The sequence below is a fragment of the Oryx dammah genome, unplaced genomic scaffold (genome assembly GCF_014754425.2).
Source record: "Oryx dammah isolate SB20612 unplaced genomic scaffold, SCBI_Odam_1.1 HiC_scaffold_9, whole genome shotgun sequence".
Lineage (NCBI taxonomy): Eukaryota > Metazoa > Chordata > Mammalia > Artiodactyla > Bovidae > Oryx > Oryx dammah.
The window spans coordinates 49,202,575-49,214,757 of NW_024070193.1; the positions used below are offsets into that span (position 1 = coordinate 49,202,575).

A 12,183-nucleotide genomic window follows, 5' to 3' on the forward strand; every position below is an offset into this window, starting at 1 on the left:
TACCATGCTGGACGTGCCAGGGCCAATGATCCCAGCCTTCAGCCATCCTTACCAAGGGGCCAGATGTGTGAATGAAGACATTGGACGTACATCCTCCAGGTTCAGCTGTTCTAGTCCTGAGCCACACAAGTCTCCCCCAGTTGAGGTTCTAGTATTGCAGAGCCGAGGTGAGCTACACCCAATGTGCCCTGTCCAAATTCCTTGACCGCAGAAGCTTTGAGCACAATAAAATGGGTCTTGTTTTACACCGTTAACTTTAGGGCGGTTTGCTACACAGCAGCAGGTAACTGAAAACACCCCATATTTTGCGGTGCATAGTGACTGACAAGGGTCATGAGTGAAGACCATGTCATTCTTCGATACATCTTCCACTGTACATGGCACAGGAATGTGCACATAGGTGTTGAACAACACACAGTCATTTGACAAGCACTCATTTAGCATACCAGAGTGCAGTAGCTTTTACAAAGATGAATAAAATATCATTTATCTTGTAGGGAAAACAACTTTTCTTTAGATGGAGACAAGACCTGTTTACATATAATTCTAACATAAACCTAATAAGACACAAGGTGCTACGAAAATTTATAGGAAGAAGGATCAAATTGAAGGATGGATGGAGTATCAGATAGGAGAAAGTGCATGGGCAGGCAGAAGGTGAGAATGGGGTGCACAAGCGACAGTGATTGTGTGGACGTTCTGGATGGAACAGAGGCAGAGAAGCACAGAGCAGGTCCCATATTTCAGCAAGGACAGGAAAAGAACTAAGCATGTGATTCCAGTTGAGACAGTTTTGCTCAATGGATGAAGAGTAAGGATGCAATTTACTTTAGGGGAGTTGCAAATTTATATTTTAGTGCCGCATGACATAGAGGGCAGAGCCCCTCTCACAGAAAATGCCAGCCTCTGGCCCCAGGAACCTGGAACTCTGTGGTCCATCTCTCGCACCAGCTCCCCTGCCTCCCCCAGGGACAGATGACATGGGGAATTAGAGCCTCTACTTCAAGAACTACCCTAATCTGAAGTTTCAAAGAAAACCTCAAAGAAACAAAAAATCCTCTAGACTTGTAAAACACATCATAAAAGAGTGGTCCCGCTCACTATATAAAACAGTATTTATGTCTTCAACTTCAGGCCACTGAAAAGTCCAGTAAAGGCCTTTTATTGTATGAGGGAAGTGTCTCCAGCAACTTTAAATGCAGCACGATTTGTACCAAGGACAAGCTCATCTACAATGATTCATAAGTCCCGATGGCCTCAGGGGAGCCCCAAGGACGCACCTGTCTGAAATGATTCACACGGTTCTCATGAATTATCTGGAGTCCATGAACCAGCATTCTTCACACAACTAGAGCCAAAGATGATGAAAAAATTTTTGCTGATTTTGTAAGTCTTAATTGGTTGCATTTGCCTGTTTGCATTTTTGCATTGCTATTCCATATGGTCACTTAGGAGAGGAAAGAAAAAGGACAGAAAGAAAAAGAAAAAAAATTGTTAGCACTTTTTGGTGTTTCCCTTCAAAGAGATTGTCCCAACTCTTTTCGGTTAATAGAAACAGCTGAATTTTACGTTCCTGAAATAGTATTTGTGCAGCATTTATGATTTCTTTGATCTTAACCTTTTCAGTGGGTAAGTTAATAAGACTTCTTATATTGGAAAGGGAAACATAAATGACTGAGGCTTTTATGATAAGTTACCCTCCTCAATCAGAGTAAATTTGACCATAATCTTTAAACGCATATTCTGGAACTACAGCTATAAAGAGCCCACAGATATCCCCCCACACACCCAAACCACGTGTTTATAAGCAGATTAGCTCACACCCAGGGTGTGAACAAAGATGTGCCAAGGAGAAAAAACCAAGGCTGCAATTCAGATAATTACCTGTAATTGAAAATCCCTGCTTGGCTTTCTTCTGCCTGGCCATCCTGGCAGGAATAAAAATAGCTTTGAGGGATGACCACCACTGGTGAAAACAGGGCTACCCCCAAATTAAAGATGGTTCCTGTTATACTTGACTTTTTACAAAAGAACCAGCTGTCCTTTCATAGCACCACGTCTGCTGGGGCTGCAGGCTCTCTGACATCACTCCCAGGTCTGGGCTGCTCCTGGGAAGTGATGTTGTTTCTACCAGAGTTGATGGACTTTGCACACCTCATTACTATGAGAGACAGCATCTGACATTTTAACCCCTTCCCTCTCTAGAAAAGTTATACCCTAAACCTAGCATGGCAAACAGATGGGGAAACAGCGGAAACAGTGGCTGAGTTTATTTTGGGGGGCTCCAAAATCACTGCAGATGGTGATTGCAGCCATGAAATTAAAAGACACTTACTCCTTGGAAGGAAAGTTATGACCAACCTAGACAGCATATTAAAAAGCAGAGACATTACTTTGCCAACAAAGGCCCGTCTTGTCAAGGCTATGGTTTTTCCAGTGGTCATGTATCAGAGTTGGACTATAAAAGAGAGAGTTGGACTTTCTTTAAAGCTGAGTGCCGAAGAATTGGTGCTTTTGAACTGTGGTGTTGGAGAAGACTCTTGAGAGTCCCTTGGACTGCAAAGAGATCCAACCAGTCCATCCTAAAGGAGATCAGTCCTGAGTGTTCATTGGAAGGACTGATGTTGAAGCTGAAACTCCAATACTTTGGCCATCTGATGCAAAGAGCTGACTCATTGGAAAAGACCCTCATGTTGGGAAAGATTGAAGGCAGGAGAAGGGGATGACAGAGAATGAGATGGCTGGATGGCATCACCAACTCAATGGACATGAGTTGGGGTAAACTCCGGGAGTTGGTGATAGACAGGGAGGCCTGGCGTGCTATGGTCCATGGGGTCGTGAAGAGTCAGACATGACTGAGTGACGGAACTGGACTGAACTGCAACCTAGGACATGTAAAAAAGTAAGCAGTTCTCCATTCAGCATTCATCCGTTATCTTTTGAGTGTTTTTTGCTGTGTAGAGTATAAACTACTCTCTAATGTACTGACTGCTGATACTGTAATTTGAAGGGCAGGACCCATCCAGACATCAAATTCTAGAATGGCAGTGAATTAGATGCCATTCACAATGAACACTCATTCTGCCATCAAGCTTGAGCAAATTTTCAATCTTCCTTTCCTCACCTACAGCCTGGAAAAATGATGTTGCCAAGTAATTTGCCCTGATAATATTTCCCCATCTGTATGAGTATAACCTTCAACTTCTCCCTCCTTGAGCAAATGAGCCACCTTTAATCCTCAAGCATCCTGGTTCTGGAGAACACTGTGAGCTCAGCCACCCACCCACATGCCATTCAGCAAGGCCTCCTGATTACACATGTGTACTTAGGAAGTGGGCACATACAGAGTGCATCTGCCCTTGCGGAGTCAGGGGCCCTACACTGTGGATCACCATCCTCCAGAAATTTCTTACACGGGCCAAAAAGTGGGCGTGCACCAAGAAACCACTGAATTTCAAGGGTCTAGGCCAGAGGTAACAGTATTAAACACCAAGAGTTGGAAATGACAAGCACCCTCCCTGGAATCTGCTGTGTCCCACAGAAAGAACAGAGAGGCCAGAGCTTGGGGTAGCAAAGAGTGGGAGTGGTACACGCCTCTCCACGGACAGCCTTCTCAGTGAGCCATTCTCAGCGTCACTTTGTTGATCTCACCACAGGAACAGCGGTGAAACTCTGAGATGGCCAAGTGATCCCCCTGCAACTGCCCCCAAATAAGGATGAGTTACAGCACTGCCCCAACACAGGAGGCACAAACCCTGATGAGGATCTTGGAGGGAGTCAGGGTAGTCTGCAAGTTCATGAATTCACAGAACCCTTGGGGCTCAGAGGAGCAGTTTCCCACGAGAAGAAACATTCGTCTAGAACTGCACCGTCCTGTACAGTTGTTGTTAGCTGCATGTGCCTATTTAAATTTAACCTTGTTAAGATGCAATACAATTTAAAATTCAGTCCTCCCCTTGTCCTAACCACACTTCCGGTGCTCGGAAGCCGTGTGGAGCTAGGGGCTGCTGTGCCGAAGAGGACGTACTGAGAACATTTTTACCATCACATCGCCCGTCCAGCAAACATTCTGGTCTCACCAATTTAAATTGGTCTCTCTGGGAACCTGGAGACCCTCCTGGATGACAGAGGAGCAAGTCTTAGCATCTGCTCGGAGTCATAACAGAAAATTGCATTTGAAACAGGATATTTCCTTGTAACATAAGGATTCCAAATGGTCCAAACTCAAAATGAAAGATAGACCTGCTTTGTTCAAAGCCAAAATCAGTGTTCTGTGACTTTACCCTAAGACACTGAGGGACTTGGGGGATGAGAATATAGCTCTCCACTGGACTGGGGGATCCTGGTGGCCTACCAGCAGTAATTGGGCGCTAAAAGCTGTGGTCTCGTGTAGGGGAGAGGGGCTGTAGGAAGTCGAATGGTCCTCCATCAGGCATTCCTCACATTCACGGCAGCATGTCACACCTACACACTTTATCACATGCACGTGTCACCCACCAGAGACATAAACCTAAACAACAGCAGCAAAAAAAAAAAAAAAAAAAAACAACCTCAGCCATTTCAAGTTATCGCTGCGGTAAATGACTACATACAAATGACCACACCGTGTGATTTTTAACCAGCCGTCCTCCCTTGGAGATACACGGATGGCAGAAAGGGAACAAAAGCATCTTTTTAGCCTCAGGCAGTAATAAAACGTTGCTCATGTAGGGGCTGCTGAGTGATTTTTCCAACACTGCAGGAACCCCCCCCTTCTTTCAATATGAATCATATTATAGCTCAGATGAGCATATGGTCCAGGTTTATAGAGGACTTTGTGAATACTTATTCCTTCCAGAAACCACATGAGAAAATACTTGTCCCTGTTTTATTAGGGGTGAACAGTTGCATGCTAGAGAGATTAGGAGACCTGCCCAAAGCTGCACAGTAACGAAGTGGCAGGGGCTGAATTAGATTCACTCCCGTCCACTGGGAAGCATGGCAACTTCTTTTTAATATATTTTTTTAATTGAAATATAGTATATTTACAGTGTTATACTAGTTTCAGGTGTTAGTTTCCTTATAGTTACAAAATATTGAGTAGAGTTGCCTGTGCTGCACAGCAGGTCCTTGTTGGTTATCTATTTTATATATAGTATTAGTACTGTGTATCTGTGAATCCCATGTTCCTAATTTAACCTTTCCTTTGGCCGACACTGGCTGTCTCCTTTCGGGCTCCCTTCTCAGCCTCCTGCTCCTGTCCTCTCCATTCTCCACTCAAGAGCTAGGATAATTTTCCTGAAATGCAAGTAAAATCACATACCACAGAAAACCCTTCAGCTGCCCCTCACCGCTCACCTCATTAAACCCACTCACTGAGCCTGGTCCACTCGGCCCCTCGGGAACAGGCTCTGCAGGCTCTTCCATCGCCTCCTGCTCCTCTCCTCTGTGCCCACCACACTCTGGCCACACCGGCTTCCCAGCCACTCCTCTGAACACCCACTCCTGCCTCCAGGCCGTTGCATTTGCTGTGCCCTCTGCCTCTAATGCTCTTCCCTCTACACTCAGCGTGACTAACCCTCTCAAACATTTCCCCCGGTTGTTTCCTTCATACCTGTGACAATCACTTCTACTTATTTAATTATCATGTTTACTTCCTAGCATTCCTAGCACAGGGTATCTTGGCGAAGAGTAGCCACATCTATTTCATCGGCCTCTCAATACACAGCCCGTAAAAAGGCTCAGTAAACATGCTGAGTAAATGGACGAACTGGAGGATGACTGAAGGCCTTCTCAGGCCTTGCCAACCCATCTTAGCACCTTCATGGATGGGAGGGGCCCCCTCTGAACATCCAAGAACCTTTGCGTGATTTCCCTCGACTTTCTGAAACACATGCCTTTCATGGTTTTAAAAGGGGGTGGGGTGAGAATCACGGAACTCCACCAAGGACACCTGCCAAAAACGACATCTTTCAGGTTTCTGTTCCACAGTGGGCAAAGGAAAGAGAAGGGGCATTGAGCAAAGGTGATGCATAATTAAAGGCTGAGCAAAACAAGCTCCGCACGTGGTCTCCACACTCTTCCCGAAAGCCACACAAAGCCCTCAGTGTGGGGACCCTCTGATAAACATTTACTTTTGAAAGTAAGGTTTTCTTAAATGTCCACTTGGTGCTTCTGATTCTCACAAGGAACCCATTTTCTGCTCCCCTCCAGGCATACATGATAGCGAAATTCTACAGATTTCCATGAACTGCTTTTTTAGAACTAATTATTTTTTGCTTTTGGCTGCACTGGGTCTTCGTTGCTGGGTGAGGGCTTTCTCTAGCTGTGGGGACTGGGGGCTCCTCGATGCGCTGGCTTCTCTTGTTGCGGAGCACCAGCTCTAGGGCTCATGCGCTTCTGGAGTTGCAGCACAGGGGCTCAGCTGCCCAGCAGCATGTGGGATCTTCCTGGACCAGGAATTATTCCACTGTCCCCTGCACCGCAAGGCGAATTCTTAACTACTGGACCACAAGGGAAGCCTCTGAACTGGTTTTAAAAACACCAAAAGGTAAGGCTTCACTTACAATGCATCTGCTTTTAGAACTCACCTGACGGTTGGAACTTTCTCTTTAAGCAAGTTTAACACAACTTGGTTAGGAAAAGATTGCCTCGCTAATGGGAAATTCACCTCCTCACTATTCAGTGAGCATTTCTCTAGGACTAACTCTTACCTACACCCAGTTGTCAGTTTCTCAATGCACTCCTTTCTCTATTTAAATAAATCTCAGATATTCTTGTGACTCTACATGTCTCAGGAAAAAAAAAAAAGTACAGCTTACTGCTACCTGCCTCTGCTGAAGAGCTGAGAAAGAGTGTGATCTGGGAGAGGAGGGGCAGGAGAAGAACCTTGAACATTTCTTAAAAATGAACTGGTTTCTTTCCGAGTTTGCCCCCATCTGTTGCTCCCTTTGCCCATTTCTTGGCTGAACAGGTAGCCTGCAGAGACCGATGGACAGCCAGGCTGTTAGAACATAGCTCGGGCACACTTTGAATCTGATATGTACCCAATTCTTTCATCCAGCTCTGGGTTCTCTCAGTGTCCTTCCCCATCTCAACAAAATAAAACATAGCAGCATGGTGTGGCAGAAAGACCAGGGCTCTGGGGTCTCCAACCCTGAGTTTGAATCCTTGCAGCCATGATGGCTTGGGTAAAGAATTCAGTCGCTCTGAGCTCAGATCCTTCATCTGGCAAGCCAAGAGATACCACGATAAACATGCATCTCAGGGCGTCAGGCACACTGGGTGGGGGAACCATCATAAAGAGTTTGGTGAAGCAAAGTCTCCTGTCATGTGGCCCCTCGTCAGCTGCTAAGAGAATCACAGGATTCTCTAACAAGGAAACTTAGAGACGCTCCATTTAAAGTTTCACAACAGCCCTTCATTCTCAAGAAACACTACATGGCACTTCCCTCTTATAACCACGTGACTGGAACTTGGCATTAGGTGGGCGAACTGCTGAGCAACATAAACCCCACTTAACAAGGCCCAGAACCTCAAAGATATTTGAGTGGCTAGAATATATGATGCTCCATGAAGTAATAAGGGAACTGAAAGTCTGGGTCAAGTTGGAGAATGCTTTAGCAACTTCAGCTGCATCCAGGTCATCACATCACAGGTCCAGAGCAAAACACACCATCCTGAGAAGTGGACAACCAACAGAGAAAATTCTAGGATGGGTGTTACACCCTCACATGGGGACACTAGAGAATAACGATGAAAATCGCAGCCTTTGAAGTAAACCATTAAAGATGGCTTTAAGTTGGGCTTTCCAAGTGGCTCAGTGATAAAGAATCCATCTGCTAATGCAGGAACCACAGAAGACTAGGGTTCTATCCCTGGGTTGGGAAGATCCCCTGGAGGAGGGCATGGCAATCCACTCCAGTATTCTTGCCTGGGAAATCCCATGGACAGAGGAGCCTGACGGACTACAGTCCACGGGGTCACAAAGAATCGGACACAACTGAGCTACTGCACCTTCAGTTCTGCCAATTAATGGCTGTTTGGCTTTGGACAGCTTATTCACTCTCTCGAAACCTGTTTCCTCCTGGGCAAAACTACAGTAATGATAGTAACCGTGACCCAGAATGGTGGTTCTGATTAAATGAGATAATGCCCAGAAAACATGCAACACCAAGCAAGGCCTCAGGAAATACAAAATGCTGTGGTTAAAAGAGAAACTGTTATTTATAACAACTGTTTGAGTCCATTGACTTTGTAACTGACCTCACTTGGAAAAGGCCAAGAACTAGAAAAGATGCCTGATTTAATAAGTAAAAGGATTCAAATTATTTTAAAAAGAGAACCTAGGCAGTCCAGTGATTAAGACTCCAAGCTTCCTCTGCAAGGGATGTGGGTTTGATCCCTAGCAGGGGAACTAAGGGGCTTCCCTGGTGGCTCAGTGGTAAAGACTCCGCCTGCAATGCTGGAGATGCAGGAGATGCAGAAGACGCGGGTTCGATCCCTGAGTCAGGAAGATCCCCTGGAGGATCTTGCAGCCGTGATGGCTTGGGTAAAGAATTCAGTCTCTCTGAGCTCAGATCCTTCATCTGGCAAACCAAGATGACAACCCATTCCAGTATTCTTGCCTGGAGAATCCCATGGACAGAGGAGCCTTGCAGGCTACAGTCCAAATGATCACACAGAGTCGGACACAACTGAAGCAGCTGGGCACAGCAGAGAACAGAGGAACTAAGATCCTACATGCTTCATGGCACATTCAGAAAAACAAAAAGAGAGAGAGAGAGAATCTAAATCTTAACACAAAATCCATCATCTAATAAAGGAAAATAGCATTTCAAGAGAGCCAGGAACTTACTCTGAACTTAAAAAATGTATTTGATATATATATACAATAAATAGAAATATGTAGCACTGTGGGAATTGTCTTAATGGTATCAACTACATCAACGGTTCTGTGACTTCACCATCACAGGCTGGGTTCTGGGGAAGCCAATCCAGATGGTGATAAGTGTGCATGAGGATTATTAGGGAGTTCCCTTGGGATCAACACTTGTGGAGGAGAAGGGACTTCAGAAGCTGACTAGGCAGATGGAGAAGTTAAGCTGAAAGCCTCAGCCAAACCTATTAATTATTCAAGAAATAATTGGTAATAATTATTAATTATTATTGTTGTTATTATTATTTTTGAATTATAAAGATGAAATGACCTTTCAGGGTTGTTCCAAGTTAGGCCAAGAGGCCCAAGAGGCCCAGATCTTTACACCTCCATGAGGATTAGCAATGGATGCAGGCTGCTCCAGGAAGGGGATGTGACCTTGGACAAGGTAGGCAGAAGGTGATGTGCCATTCAGAAGGTTCATGCTTACTACACATTTATTGCTAATATGATTTTTTTTAATGAACCACAGTGCAGCTTTACTAAGGAATACTACACAGAAATCAAGAATAATGGGCAAAATTGTGGCTACAATACAATCTCACCTGTATAACACACAAAGAGCAGAAGATTAAAAAATATATTTCTATGTCAGACAGAAAAAGACAAATATCATATATTACTTACATGTGGAATCTTAAAAATGATACAAATAAACTTATTTAAAAACAGAAACAGATTCACAGACATAGAAAACAATCTTATGGTTACCAAAAAGGGAGGAGGAATAAATTAGGAGTTTGGGATTAACAGATATACACTGCTGCTGCTGCTGCTGCTAAGTCGCTTCAGTCGTGTCCGACTCTGTGCGACCCCATAGACGGCAGCCCAGCAGGCTCCCCCGTCCCTGGGATTCTCCAGGCAAGAACACTGGAGTGGGTTGCCATTTCCTTCTCCAATGCATGAAAGTGAAAAGTGAAAGTAAAGTCGCTCAGTCATGTCTGACTCTTAGCGACCCCATGGACTGCAGCCCACCAGGCTCCTCCATCCATGGGATTTTCCAGGCAAGAGTACTGGAGTGGGATGCCATTGTCTTCTCCAGATATACACTACTATATATGAAGCAGAAAAAACACAAGAACTTACTGTATAGCACAGCAAACTATATTCAATATCTTGTAATAACCTGTAAGGGAAAAGAATCTGAAAAAACATACACATAACGGAATCACTTTGTTGTACACCTGATACTAACACAACACTGTAAATCAACTAATAAAATACATATATAATTTGAGCAAACTCTAGGAGATGGTGAAGGACAGGGAAGCCTGGCATGCTGCAGTCCATGGGGTGGCAAAGAGTCAGACACAACTGAGTGATTCAACAACAACAACAACACATACATATGTGTGTGTGTTAGTTGCCCAGTCGTATCCTCCTCTTTGTGACCCCATGGACTGTAGCCTGCCAGGCTCTTCTGTGCATGGAATTCTCCAGGCCAGAATACTAGGAGTGGGTAGCCATACCCATCTCCAGGGGATCTTCCTGACCCAGGGATCAAACCCAAGTCCCCTGCATTGTGGGCAGATTCTTTACCATCTGAGCCACAAGAGAACCCCAATATATATACAAACATATATTCACACACATATATATCTACAAAGATGCACATGTGGCTGTCTGAAGAACCATGTTAATATGATTTTTTAAAATGATATGTTCTTACTAAGTAGTGGTATACAGGAAAGCTACTGATTTTTGTGTACAGCTCTATTTTGTGTATGAAATCTATTAATCTAAAAGCTCATCTACTATTCTTTTAGATTTTTCTAGTTAGATAGTATCATCTGTAAATGATGACATTATCTTTCCATTTTCACTATTTATATATAATTTATTTTTCTTGGCTTATTACATTGGCAAGAACAATAGACAGTAGCAACAATAGGAAGCCTTCTTGCCTACAGTTCCTACTAGGATGCAAAGTATTTCTATATTTAACCATTAAGTATGATGCTTGTTATAGGTTTCTGGTTGACACACTTTATTAAATAAAGGAAATTTACTTTAGTCCCTAGAGTTTGATACCTGTATTTTAGCTCTATGGTATATATGCCTCTATTACTGCAATAATAAGGCACAGGGACCTCATTGTGTTGTTTGGTTTTGTATATCCTATTCCTAAAGCAATACAGGTTTATAAAGTGAGAGAAGTCACTCAGTCGTGTCTGACTCTTTCCAACCCCATGGACTGTAGCCTACCTGGCTCCTCCATCCATGGGATTTTCCAGGCAAGAATACTGGAATGGGGTTGCCATTTCCTTCTCCAAGAGATCTTTCCAACCCAGGGATTGAACCCTGATCTCATGCATAATAGGCAGACGCTGTACCATCTGAGCCATCAGGGAAGTCCATAGGTTTATATGAGATCCACAGTTAATGTTAACTGAATAAATTGATGGAATAAATAAATAAAGATGTCTTTCAATGTTTTGTTTTAGAACAGTACATTGGGGATATTTTCCATTTTTAGGAAAATAGAGCTATCAATTTGGATTTGATTAACAGTAGTTCTGGTAATGTGAGAATTTTGTTAAAGCCTGTGCTGATGGATTTCAAGTCACGTTATTATCAGAGTTAATGCTTAATATTGCTTATGTTGATGGTTAACAGAATTCATGATGTCTGGAAATTATTGATATTCTATCTGGAATCCTTAGAATGTAAGTAAGATCATATGAAGCTACCCCAGGAATATGCTGCTTCTGGGGAAATACCAGCATCTAAACTCATGTTAATGAAGCTTTAAAGAGAGAATTCCAATGTTAAAATCTTATCTCCATTCTTCCTTATTGCTTTCTGGGAGTAGCGCCTGAATAGGTGACAACGGACCCTCTGCTCCCCTACTGCTCATCATCTGTATTCTTGACCTCTGTGTTCTTACAGGCTGAGCTCTTTTCCAGAGAGCTGTTCTGCTTCTGCTCACATTGCACTTTCCCTTTCCCAACCTCCTCCCAACCCAACCTCCATGGAACAGTTAAGGTCTCGGTAAGAGCCATTCTACTCAAGCAAAAATGCCGTGGAGGCGAGTTGAAAATCTCCAAGAGAAAAGTGGAGGCACAGCAGAAAGAAAGAAACCATGATTCCCTTTTCCCTCCAATAAGGTTAGAAGTTGTGCAGGAAAAGAGTCTGGCATCTCAAAAGGGGGCTGAAGGGTCTTAGAAGGGCTGGTGATGAGGAAGAAAGGGACCACTGAGCCCCATCTTGGGTCCATGGGAAGGCCACACTCAACTGAGCCCCATCTTGGGTCCATGCGAAGGCCA

The 12,183-nt window shown here is 44.0% G+C and overlaps 1 protein-coding gene and 1 long non-coding RNA gene across 2 annotated transcripts in view; one reads left to right on the plus strand and one right to left on the minus strand.

The window, feature by feature from the left end:
* Positions 1-12,183, minus strand: part of ITGA9 (integrin subunit alpha 9) — a 367,824-nt gene that overhangs the window by 210,000 nt on the left and 145,641 nt on the right. The window lies entirely within an intron of this gene.
* The window catches only part of LOC120867835, a 16,034-nt gene continuing 14,711 nt past the window's right edge, over positions 10,861-12,183 (plus strand). Inside the window, exon 1 of the long non-coding RNA XR_005722034.1 lies at positions 10,861-10,939. This is a non-coding gene — a long non-coding RNA (uncharacterized LOC120867835). The remainder of the gene's footprint in view (positions 10,940-12,183) is intronic.